Source organism: Gymnoscopelus braueri (assembly GCF_963280865.1).
Source record: "Gymnoscopelus braueri genome assembly, chromosome: 11".
Classification (NCBI taxonomy): Eukaryota; Metazoa; Chordata; class Actinopteri; order Myctophiformes; family Myctophidae; genus Gymnoscopelus; species Gymnoscopelus braueri.
In genome coordinates, this window is record NC_137613.1 from 29,559,904 (window position 1) to 29,572,276 (window position 12,373).

Consider the following 12,373-nt stretch of genomic DNA (forward strand, 5'->3'; position numbering starts at 1 on the left):
ATGAAAAATTACAATTAGCAGGGCTCAAGTGGCCTTTTGCTTATTTTGGGCTTGTTTTCAATGACCTGGTTGCTTATTTCTCTCGCAAAATCTGGCAACACTGAGAGAGAGAGGCAGGGAGGGGGACAGGAGGAGGAGGAGGAGGGCAGATGTCGGTCGTACGCACGCGGCACTGTGGTCACTTACACACACACACACACACACACACACACACACACACACACATGCAGGGCCTGGCTGTAAATAAGTGTTAACTTAGTCCAACACCCTGGGTAAACAACAAACTTTGCTTTGCTTTGCTTTGTGTGTGTGTGTGTGTGTGTGTGTGTGTGTGTGTGTGTGTGTGTGTGTGTGTATGTGTGTGCATGTGCGTGTGTGCGTGCGTGCGTGCATGCGTGCGTGCGTGCGTGCGTGCGTGTGTGTGTGTGCCCCTGCATTGTGCAGTTACATTAGTGATAAGGGAGGACTCAACTTTCACACTCTCTGAATACATAATTGACGACCTTGTGAGGGGGAAGCGGATGCCCACTGTGGCAATGTTTACCCTCAGCAACAGCGACAAGTCTAGACCTCTAGACCCCCCCCCTCTTTCTAGGAATGAATGGATGATTGAAAGAGGGGGGGGGGGGGGGGTTAGAGTGAGAAACTATACAAGCAAGAAAAAAAAGAAGCTATATGACTATTCTATTCTATTGTTATTCTTTGGGGATGTGACTTATTTTTACTTTCAACTTTATCTCTCACATTATTTAACAGTTATAACAATCAGACATGCAAAAGTGTCACTTTTCAGCTACAGTCACCTTTTTGAACCCAAATAGGGCAATTGTGTGACACCTGACCCGAAAGAAAACAACATGTTGTCACCTTTTTCACCTCGGGGCTGTTTGCCCCGAGGTGAAATAGTATATATTGCTATAGTATATATATATATATATAATAGCCATCATAATAATAATAATTGGATTTATCGTATATAAACATTAGCTTGTGGGTGGGTGGGCAATCTGGCATCATGGAAAATGTCACAAAACGTAACACCTGGATTTGATTGGCCAACAAATGTCACAAAACGTAACATCCGGGGTTTGTTTGGCCATCTGGATGTGATTGGCCAAACTTCACATGATGTAGTTTATTGTTTATTGTTTATTTGGTTCCCCATTAGCTACTGCCATAGCAGCAGCTATTGCCCTGGTGTCCACACAAAATTACATTACATAACATGAAAACATATCATATGATAGTGTAAGAAAACAGTTAAACTTAAAATACAAACAAATGTTTAAAAATCTATCTCAATTATAGTGCTCTGATGATCAACGGAATTTGAGCCATGTAATAATCCTAACTATTAGGAGCAGTGGACGCGAGCAGTGAGCAGTTTGGGGTTAAGTGTCTCAAGCTCAAGGACACTTCAACACAATAGACTGGGTGAGCCTATAGGATCAAACCGGCGACCTCCGACCTCCCAGACAGCCTCTCTAGCAGTACCCACAGCCACACCTAAATGCAGATTTTATAAATATGCAAACAAGTAGATATAGAAATATTCCCCACTTAAACCCTATGTATTTCATTGAGTGGTCACCAGGTCACCTCCTTTTCCTGTACAGCAAATCTTTGCGGAAAATAGCTGAGCATATTGAGGATCCATTAATCTATAAAAACTAGGATCGGGCCGCTCACCAAGACGCACTGCCCATCCGACCAATAAATGGAGATCTGTATCTGTCAGTCTGTCAGTCCATTGAGTGTGAACTTCACACTCAATGGCAATATTGTTATCGAGGCTGTGTGGCTTGCAGTAGTGTCAGCTGTAACTCTGAGCTGATGAAAAAAACTAAGAAGAGCATGACAAGGGTATGATGTACACATTCAAGTCTGATGATACAGATGATGATATCAATTGTTCAGATGAATACGTCCTTCTGCATCCTACAGTAGATTATGTTTTATATGCATGTGATTGAAACTGCCTTCGTCTGTATTTAGAGTAACTGTTTATACTTGTTGTACGACAGAGTCAAAACTAGCTGATGCATTTTGAGCCGTCGTTTCCATTATATCTTTAACTGGGTTAAGCAACTATCAACGACTTAAGCCCTTGCCAGCTACATCTTTTCATGTGTCCTGTATGTCCATGGTCCTGGTATAGCATGAAAATGAAGTCCAGTATACTTTTATTTTGTCAGGGCCATAGACATGTTACAATCAGATGGTTACTCATCTGATTGTGTGACCTGACATGCCTATGCATTGTGGGACACAACAGGACACACATGGAAAATATTAGAGTTGAAAGCATGACAGGTAGCCTATCCCAGGGCATGCATTATATTTGTGCATAGTTTGGAGCCAATTGCACTACTGCTGTGCTATTAGGAGGCAAACAGATAAACGCCCTACGCCTTGTCTATTCTAAGTGTAGGATAGGATAGGATAGGATAGGATATCATCAGTTATCATAGCCAGACTTAAAGCAGGACTTAACGTACAATTTGTTTTAAAAATGTGTGCTAGAAAAGCATTTAGATATAGTGTGCCACTATATTTTAAACAGTGGATGTCTCATAATTAAAAACTCATCAAATTGGAATTGTGTTATGTAAAAATAAATGTGTGACACTAAGAGAAAGAAAGGATGTAGATAGGTGCAGTTCACAGGGTTTGTCTTTTAATAACACTTTTAAACAGAGAAGACATAATTTGGGGAGAAGCAAGGAGAACGGCAGGAAGAGTTTATTTTAAAATCTAACCTGGAGCTTCAACAGAGGCATTGCTTTAAAATTCAGCTAACCTTTCATTATGTTTCACAGTCACTGTCAGCTTTCGCTGATGAGTTCATGACTCCCGAGTCAGTCATTCAGAAAACCACATGGGGAGCCAGCATCAGCGACGCGGACGCATCACTTCCGCAACATCGTTGTCAGCAAACAGCGGAGACCATTTGGTGTGTAACACAAAAAAGGCAGCGGGGTGCTGCTACAGCTCACTGGAGTACAACACGCCAAGGTCTTTGGTGGAAATAAATTAACTGAGTGGTTCTGAAGGTGAAAGCTGTGAGTTACGTCTAGTAGGGCGTGTAAATCTGTCACCTCAACAAACAATCACTTGATGTGACGACAAAGACAAAGCATGTGAAGTCTGGAGCAGCGGTAAACGTTGAGGGAGGTAGATTATTGTCCTCCCGTTTCTCAGAGTGCTTGCCTCTCCTGTCGCCCTGTCCTGATGGAGGGGGTAAGCGGCGGCTCCGACGTGGGAGGGAGACTGTTGTCGATGCCATCGAGACTTTTGCGGCAAACCGGACAGGTGTCGTGCTGTTGAGGGAATGCACAATTAGGAGGATGAGACATGTACAAATAAGGTTATCAAGATTACAGCAGATCTTCATAGTTTTCTATGGCAGTGGATTTCAAAGTGTGGTCCAGGGGGGCCCCATAGGTCCTCCAGCCGGCCCCGTCCAAATGAGGAGTAGTTTAATTTCAATATAGTTAAAATCACTTTATTATCACTTTAATAATTACAAGTGACTATTTAGATTCAACATCATCACTATTAATCTATTACTTATGTACAATTTATGACATTCTAAATGTAAACCAAAACATCCTTTTACATCAGGATCCCTAAGACATAATCATTTGAAATTAGGATCCTAAAAATCTATTTGGGGGTCTGTGACATAAAAAAACCTTGTTCTAAGATAGTGGTTCACAACCCTAATCCTCAGGGACCCCGGGCACAGCTTGTTTCTTATTATTGATAGCATCCCAGGTCTAAGATCCATGATCATCAGTCAGACTCTGAGAGAAAAACACATTCAAGTTGGGCGACAGTGACCGGACATCAACATGCAACGCGGAAGGTATTCCTTTTGCATCACTTTTCAATGTTCAGGGTAGTCCAAGTCATGTGACTGATGACGTAATGTGGATCCTCCATGCAATATGTTGACGCGGCAGTAAATATATTTAAAATAAGTGAGGCACGCCGCTAGGCACAGACACTCACTCAGCTACCGCCTCTCTCGGGTGTGCCTCATGGGGGCTCAAGCCCCTTTCTGACAATTCAGTGCCATTCTACAGTAGTTGTACACTGACAGGGTTGGAATCGGTTATCATTTCATCATCGTCAACATGCTACGTGACAGGGGAACGTTTCACATTGCATGCTGACGTTTGGTCAGGTGTTCAACAGCAGCAGTATAATATACACAAGATAATTATGGATAAAAAAAAGAACAAGAAAAATATGATATGATAAAGGATAGAAGTAAGTCCAGGCAAGACGCACACACTGAACAATTTTAGCATCAGAGTTACAGAATGTGCAGTTAGATCTGTACTAGGGCTAGGCGATATGACTTCAAACGTGGGCTCCTGGATTCAACTTACACAATCGATGTATGCGGACAAGTGATTTGATTTAAATGACATAACTCGACACAACGTTCTTTTTATGTTTAAGCTCAGGCGTGTTTGCGCTTGTGTAATCTTTGCTGCCAAATGCACTGAATTTCCCAGCCCTAGTATGTACATATATATATCTACTGTAGAAGGTATTTACATCTCTATACATCTATTTTGTTATATATTTGTTCTATTATACATGCGTTCGGGTGTTTGTTTATAGTCTGTTGCTTCCTTAGTGTAATGACACCACCCACGCATGTGACTGAGTTTATTTCCCCGGGTGGTAAAAGGAATGAGCAAAACATACTGCATATCATCTATTAATAGCCAAACGTGTGAGAATCACAGATTTCATTTCCATCACAAAGCATACATTACTCTCCTGGATTGTGTTGATTTCTCTACCGTCCTGTCCTTACGAAAACACAGAGGACTATTCTGCAACAAGTGGTTTCCAGGTCCATCACATTAGAAGTTAGTCTCATGTCCCTCACGTCCAACTCTATGCTCGTGTCTCAGAGAGATTAAAATCTCTCAACTCGTCCATCTTGATCTTGATTTATTGTACATTTGCAGCTTTATGTTCGAGAGTGGGGGCTCGATGTTGCCCAACTCGTCAACATACAGTATTACAAGTTGGGAGTGAGCATGCATTGGAGAGAAGGACGTCAATGCAAGCAAATTCTTGGTAGAATTTAAAAATAGCAGTGGTAGGAGTTCACAAGAACCAGCGTTGGCAACCACTGATCTAGGACTCATCATGAAGCAATTATTACAACATTATTATTACACAGTACAGCAACAAAACGGCTACTGTTTTCCCTGCAGACCTCCCAGTGTGGGTTTGGCGACAGACTGTCTAAACCCACATGACAAAACGAATACAGTATCTTATGTTGAAACCCTCGGGACAATGACCACAACCACTTCTCATCCTTACCAGTTCAAGCCAAGGCACTATACAATCACTATGGAAGTAGTGGTGGCAGGGAAGCTGTCTGACTGATTCCCCCAGTGAATACTCCTCTCTGCACACTGGACACTCCAGTCTGCAGTCTGGGGAGCACAAAAGGAAGACAGTTCTTTGTAAATGAAAGGTGTGTGTGTGTGTGTGTGTGTGTGTGTGTGTGTGTGTGTGCGTGCGTGCGTGCGTGCGTGCGTGCGTGCGTGCGTGCGTGCGTGCGTGCGTGCGTGCGTGCGTGCGTGCGTGCGTGCGTGCGTGCGTGCGTGCGTGCGTGCGTGCGTGCGTGCGTGCGTGCGTGCGTGCGTGCGTGCGTGTGAGAGAGAGTGTGTGTGTGTGTGTGTGTGTGTGTGTGTGTGTGTGTGTGTGTGTGTGTGTGTGTGTGTGTGTGTGTGTGTGTGTGTGTGCGCGTGCATGCGTGCGTGCGCTTGCATGCGTACGTGCGAGCATGCGTGCGTAACTATTTAAATCATGGGACTGATGATCCACACTCAGGGGCGGCCATAGCTAAGTGTTTAGTGAGCCCGCCTAGGGAGCCAGAGGCCCTGGTTGCCCTAGGTACGATTCCAGGCCACGCCAGCATATGTGTCGATGAAATGAAATTTGTCCCTGAGCAAGACTCTTAACCCCTAATTGCTCACAGGCCCTCATTGGAAACAAGCCCGCAAGGACTTTCATGAACGTCCTGTTAAAAGGAATTATCCTTATCCTTATCCACACTGCAGTATAATTTTAATCACAGGAACCTGTTGTGACAGAACACTATTCTGTTAGTACATTAAGTTATCCTGCTATGTCAACATACGTCAGTCGGGTTGTCCATCCATCCATCCATACATACACTATATAATGGGTATGTCCATCTGTACGTATGTCCCAACCTTGTGAATGCAACATCTCAGGAACACCTGGAAGGAATTTCTTCAAATTTGGCACAAATGTCTACTTGGACTTAAGAATGAACTGATTTGAATTTGGTGACATTTTTGGGTAGGGTTAGGGATGTAAACTGCGACTGGTTGGCAGAAGCATGCTCATGCAGTATTATATTTAAAAAAAAATATATACCTATGTAACCTATTATGTATAAACCTATACAGTACATTTGTCTGTCACCTTGATAAAGACCCTTCAAGTCATGGCACAATCAAATCCATCTGAACTTGTCTCTTTTGAGTCATTGAAGAGACTTCACTGACTGCAGAATGTCAAAACCAACCAAATCCGCTCTAACGGAGGTGTTCCTGGAGTCATGTCTCCCACAGTGTGTGTGTGTGTATGTATAGTACAGTACAGTACAGTGGTTATGTCCATGCTGGGAAACCACACCTGTCTGTTCCTGAGAGACGCTGACTGTTGGCAGAGATGAGATCATCTCCTTCTCAGCAGGGGGCGGCCCTGTGCTCTCTAGCTGACCCAACAACTGCAACAACAAATACAGTCTATTAACCACATCAACCAAATTAACCAGCATAGGTGACATTTTTCTAAACAGATTCAAAAACAAAAAGGAAATCATTTTTTTAAATTCAATTTTCTTACATTTTTCCTATATGTTTTACACTACCCTTCATGTGTGGTCCAAATTATCTGAAACAGGGCCCAGGTTTAAAAAATAATAACATTCAGCTTTAAGTGGTTAAATACAGGGAAGAGTTTAGTTACTGTATTTTGAAATCTGTTGAACTGAAGAGTGAAGATTTAATTTCCCAATTACACTGTTTAGAAGAGAGGAAAAAATCCCTCTAAGGACTAGCATACTTAAGTACTATAAATATGGACAAGAACCAATACAAGCAACTTACCCAAGAACACTTTGCCCAAGAAACATTTCTGACAGTCTAATTTCTATGACTCATACTGTATGTCCTCACTACACTCTGGCAGGGAATGGGTTCAGACATTTCTCTGTGTTTTACAAATAGATCATAATACAAAGAGGTGTACACTAAGGCATCGGCTATTTTAAGACAAGGGAACATAGCCTTTTAGAGAAACAGAAAGAAAGAAAGAAAGAAAGAAAGAAAGAAAGAAAGAAAGAAAGAAAGAAAGAAAGAAAGAAAGAAAGAAAGAAAGAAAGAAAGTATTATGAATTAACAGCCAGAATGTTAGAGAGAGGGGAGAGAGGGAGAGAGGGAGAGAGAGAGAGAGAGAGAGAGAGAGAGAGAGAGAGAGAGGAGAGAGGAGAGAGAGAGAGAGAGAGAGAGAGAGAGAGAGAGAGAGAGAGAGAGAGAGAGAGAGAGAGAGAGAGAGAAGAGAGAGAGAGAGAGAGAGAGAGAGAGGGGACAGTAATGAATAGCAACCAGGATAACAGTTTGCGGTGAGGCCAAAAAACATCTAAAGAGAATGCTGAGACAGACAGACCGAGACAGAGAGAGAAACAAGAGAGGAGGAGGGTTGGTTTGCTGGTGTAAGGCATGAGAAAAGGACAAGACAAGGAGAAATGTAACTGTAATGTGATAACGGAGGGAGAGACCAAGAAAAGAGACAGAAAAAGAGCTCAACAACTGCGGCATTACTGACCTCTGTGATCACTGCATCAAGACCTCCCTGACCCCACGCATAGTCCCCTGGGTTCGAGTGCAACTGTAACATGCTAGTTCTGATAGACAGATAGATTAAGAGACAGAAAGAGAGAAGGGAGCAGGGCAGAGAGAATGTCTAGTTTGTCATGAAAGGAAATGCAATTTAAAAAGTTAGTGGAAAATATAAAAAGTGTTTCCATTTACAGAGAAGCTGGTGCTGAGCCCTGGTTTCCATTGTTGGCAAACAGGCCGGCCAAGAACTGCTGCACAATCCTTCAGATGGAAAAGACAAGAAAACAGAGATGTCTCGTCTTTAAAGATGCACATTTTATGAACCACTTTTAACCTAGCATCCCTATTTTGGGCATGTTATTATGGGCCAAAATATAAATTGATTTTTTTTGGCAGCGATTAAAAACAAAATAGCAAGATAGCAGATCTAGAATCAGAATCAACTTCATTGTGACATCACAGGTTTACCAATCTGGGAACCCATCGCCAACTGAAAATGAAAAACAGCGCCCTCTGCTGTTTGTTCTATGTCTGTTGGCTCTGGGGGGACGATAACGTAACACCAGAGCACAAGGAGCACGGTGTTTGTGATGCGCCTTCAGCGCATCACTTCCGGTTGGTGCGACTATGTTTTCATTCCCACTAACAATATTTCTACACGGAACACTAACACCACTTCTCCCAGAGAACATGGATCGTTTTGGTTATAAGCCCACTTGTTTCTATGATGAAAGAGTAAGTTAAAATGTGAATATATTTCCGTGGTTTTGTCTGCTCCGCGGACGCTATTGTTAAATTAGTTTCGGTTTGTTTCGAGGGGGAAAGATCGACGGACATGTGAATCCCGCCCACTACATTTGATTGGGTAAAGCGCGGCCTGCTTCCTGATCTGAAGGCACGCCCACTTGTAGCCCAGTGTGTACATGTTACGACGAGCCTTCACGACAGATTCTCACGCAGTGCAGAATCTGTTCTTGAGAGATTACAGGTTTACAGATGTAAAGAAGTGGGTGAAATTCATTGAATGAACTGTGCAAGCTACATTGTTTTTGTTATTAAGATAAATGAAAGGGGAGGGGGGGGGGGGGTCAGGGAGAGCAAGGAGAAAAAGAAGGAGAGGCAAAGATATCTACATATAAACATATAATAATCCAGCTGGTATACATTATGTACATGAGGTTAGACATGAGGTGCATGAACATAGCAGCAGGTATGTACATGATATTAGACATTAAGGTGCGATCTAATCTACAAGCTCACAACGGGTCACAATGTGACGCGTTATGAACTTGTGGAAAGGCTATTTTCACTATTTTTTTAAGTAAGTTCAATCTTTTACACACCTCTCTAATTTTAACTAAATCACTCAGCTGATGATATTATAAATGTGCAAATTCTTAAATGTATATACAGTGTTGGGGAAGTTACTTTACTTCTTACTTTCAATTAACAGTAATAACGTACATTATATTATCACTTTCAATGGCAAGTCCTTTTGTGTTCCTTTTCCAAAACATCCTCAAAAGCGACAAGTCAAGCTATTAAATGGAAGAGGGTAGGCTAAATGCAATAGAGCATAATGCCACAATAATGTTATTGGTATTAAAATGCCACTTTATCAACCTAAATTAAAATCTAAATGATGAAACACAAACAACTTAAAAGCTGCAGCACCCTCTATGGGTACAGGGTGGATATATATATATATATATATATATATATATATATATATACATATATACATATGTACATATGTACATATGTACATGTGTACATACATACATACATACATACATACATACATACATACATACATGCATACATGCATACATACATACATACATACATACACACACACACACACACACACACACACACACACACACACACACACACACACACACACACACACACACACACACACACTCACCCCTCCACCGCAGGCGTTTGGTCGGATCGGGACGACCTCCTCTCTTGGCCAGGTTGGTGAGAGGGAGATTCGGTCTCTCTAGTTTCCATTGGTCCTGAGGAGATTTCAGAAGGAGGCTGTACCTCCTCCTGGTCACTGGTGGCCACATCGTGGTTGGGGTTGGGGTCTGAGTCGGAGTCAGAGGAAGGGGGATCCGACAGCAGTGCAGAACGTTCCATAAACAGAAGCTGCCATAGCTTGAAGAGAGGTATTACTTTTTTTTAAACCACTTTTTAACCACCCCTCCCCATCCCTTATTCTGGGGGTAATGTTTGTTAAAAAATAGCAGATCTACAAGCTCAAAACACATCGCAACACGACGTATTGTGAACTTGTAGTCAGTGAAAAAAACATGTCAGTTTTTACTAAGATTAGAGGGTTTAAATGGTTAAGTCAGAGAGACTGGCTTATTCTAAAATATCAATAGCAGTCAAGAGGTGCACACACATCCGTAAGTCGGCTATTTCGACAGGTGCTAGATCAGCCACAGAGGCTGAAACGTTGTATTTTTTTTACCGCTATATAAATAAATATATTTTTCTGGAAGCATTCCAGAAAAGGAGCGGACCTTCTCTCTCTACCTATTCTAAAATATCAACAGATTTGGAAGCAAAAAAGGATGTAAGCTTTATACCTCTGAGAAAAGCGTGCTTGATTCATCGCTGGGTGCTGTTGTATTGTCCTCCAGGAGACTGGAAATAAGCAAATTGTTAATAATGTAAAATAGAATAGATATGAGCAACATATACCATAATAACATTTGTAATTGTACCTGGAGTCTTCTGCCACCTCTTCAATGAAGCCAGACTCACACCTGGGGCATATTAAGTCCTTGAGGAGAATTAACACATACAGTAAATGAAAACTACATTATGATATTAAAAACAAACGCCTTGCACGCACTCTCCCTCTTTCTCTGTCTCTCACACACACACACACACACACACACACACACACACGCACACGCACACACACACACACACACACACACACACACACACACACACACACACACACACACACACACAGGATAGGTGGGCAATAGGGACATCTGGGCACCTCAATGTAAAATTGGCTATTTTGTCCAAAATGTAAAAATATATATATATATTTGGAAAATGTTTTTAAGTAGAGTCAAGTATACATGATTAGAACATGCTTAAACATTCGACAATTAAGATCTAATATTTCTACAATTGCTACAAAAGCTGTATATCCAGTCATTTTGGGGCATAAACAAGAAGTTGAAGGATACAATTAAGTCTGATAATGATGCATATGCAATCTGCATCACATCATGTATACTTTACATTACTTAAAGGGGTAGTTCACCCCCAAAATATTTTTTTTTCTATTGATTACTGACCATCTGGAGCCTTGAATTCATAGATATTTTTTTGTTTTTGTCACATTCCTAAGCCAATAATTTGATTATAATAAATGTGTCCCCATTGATTCCGGTAGGAGACACAAATGCATTTGTGTCTCCTACCGGAATCAATGGGGCTAAATTTATTATAATCAAATAATAAAGGAAGGAATGCGACAAAAACAAAAAAATATCCATGAATTCAAGGCTCCATGGGGTGAGTAATCAATAGAAAAAAAGTTATTTGGGGGGTGAACTACCCCTTTAAGACAATTTTTTAAATATATATATACTTTTAAACATTTTGGAAAAAATAGACATCAGAGGTGTCCCTAGTGCCCACCCATCCTGTATCCACGCACGCACGCACGCACGCACTCACTCACGCACACGCACACACACACACACACACACACACACACACACACACACACACACACACACACACACACTCGCTGTAACTGTCTAATATGTATATGTCTAAAAATATTCGTGCATCAAGTAAAAATTAGACATGTCTGTGACAGTGTCTGGACACCGTGGTCTCATACGCCCCCCCGCCCCCTTCCTTGTGTTTCTCACATGCGGCTGACAGTTGACTAACAGTAGTACTTCTAAATATGGCAACAACGACGCAAATGAAACATGCTTCTATTTATTCTTATTCTTCTAAATGAAGAATACGAATAAATGCCATCCAGGCCAATCAAACCACGAAATTAAACAGTATTTTATTCTAGCAGTAGTAGTAATAGCAGACTAATAGTATAATTTATAAAAAAAGAAGAAAAATAAATCAACTTTACAGTATCGTCTACTTTTCGAGAGACGCACAAACTCTTATTGCCTGGACGCGTCAGTCATCCAAGGCCAGTCCGGCAACGGGAGAACAACGCACAGTTCCCTCAAAGTAACTCACCGGGAATTTTGGGTCAATTTCACATTTACAGCAGTGACAGAAAAACCGGTGTTGTGTTGTCGCCGCAGCCTCCGCCATCTTCATAGTGTATATATTTAGCACTGTGTCGCTGACATAGGTGTTGCACGGACATTAGTACCCTATCGAATCATGCGACCCTCCCTCAGTGCTCACTGTTCTATACAAGCAACCAGGACTGAATT

At 41.7% G+C, this 12,373-nt stretch overlaps 1 pseudogene across 1 annotated transcript; it reads right to left on the minus strand.

The window, feature by feature from the left end:
* Positions 1–2,670: 2,670 nt before the first annotated feature.
* On the minus strand, positions 2,671–12,268 carry LOC308095397 (E3 ubiquitin-protein ligase RNF115-like; annotated as a pseudogene). Its single transcript, XR_013935116.1, has 9 exons — positions 12,171–12,268; positions 10,655–10,713; positions 10,517–10,574; positions 9,844–10,079; positions 8,106–8,174; positions 7,900–7,978; positions 6,706–6,799; positions 5,356–5,471; positions 2,671–3,320 (listed from the first exon to the last, which is right to left on the minus strand). The product of XR_013935116.1 is annotated as an E3 ubiquitin-protein ligase RNF115-like (transcript).
* Between the last annotated feature and the right edge of the window lie 105 nt (positions 12,269–12,373).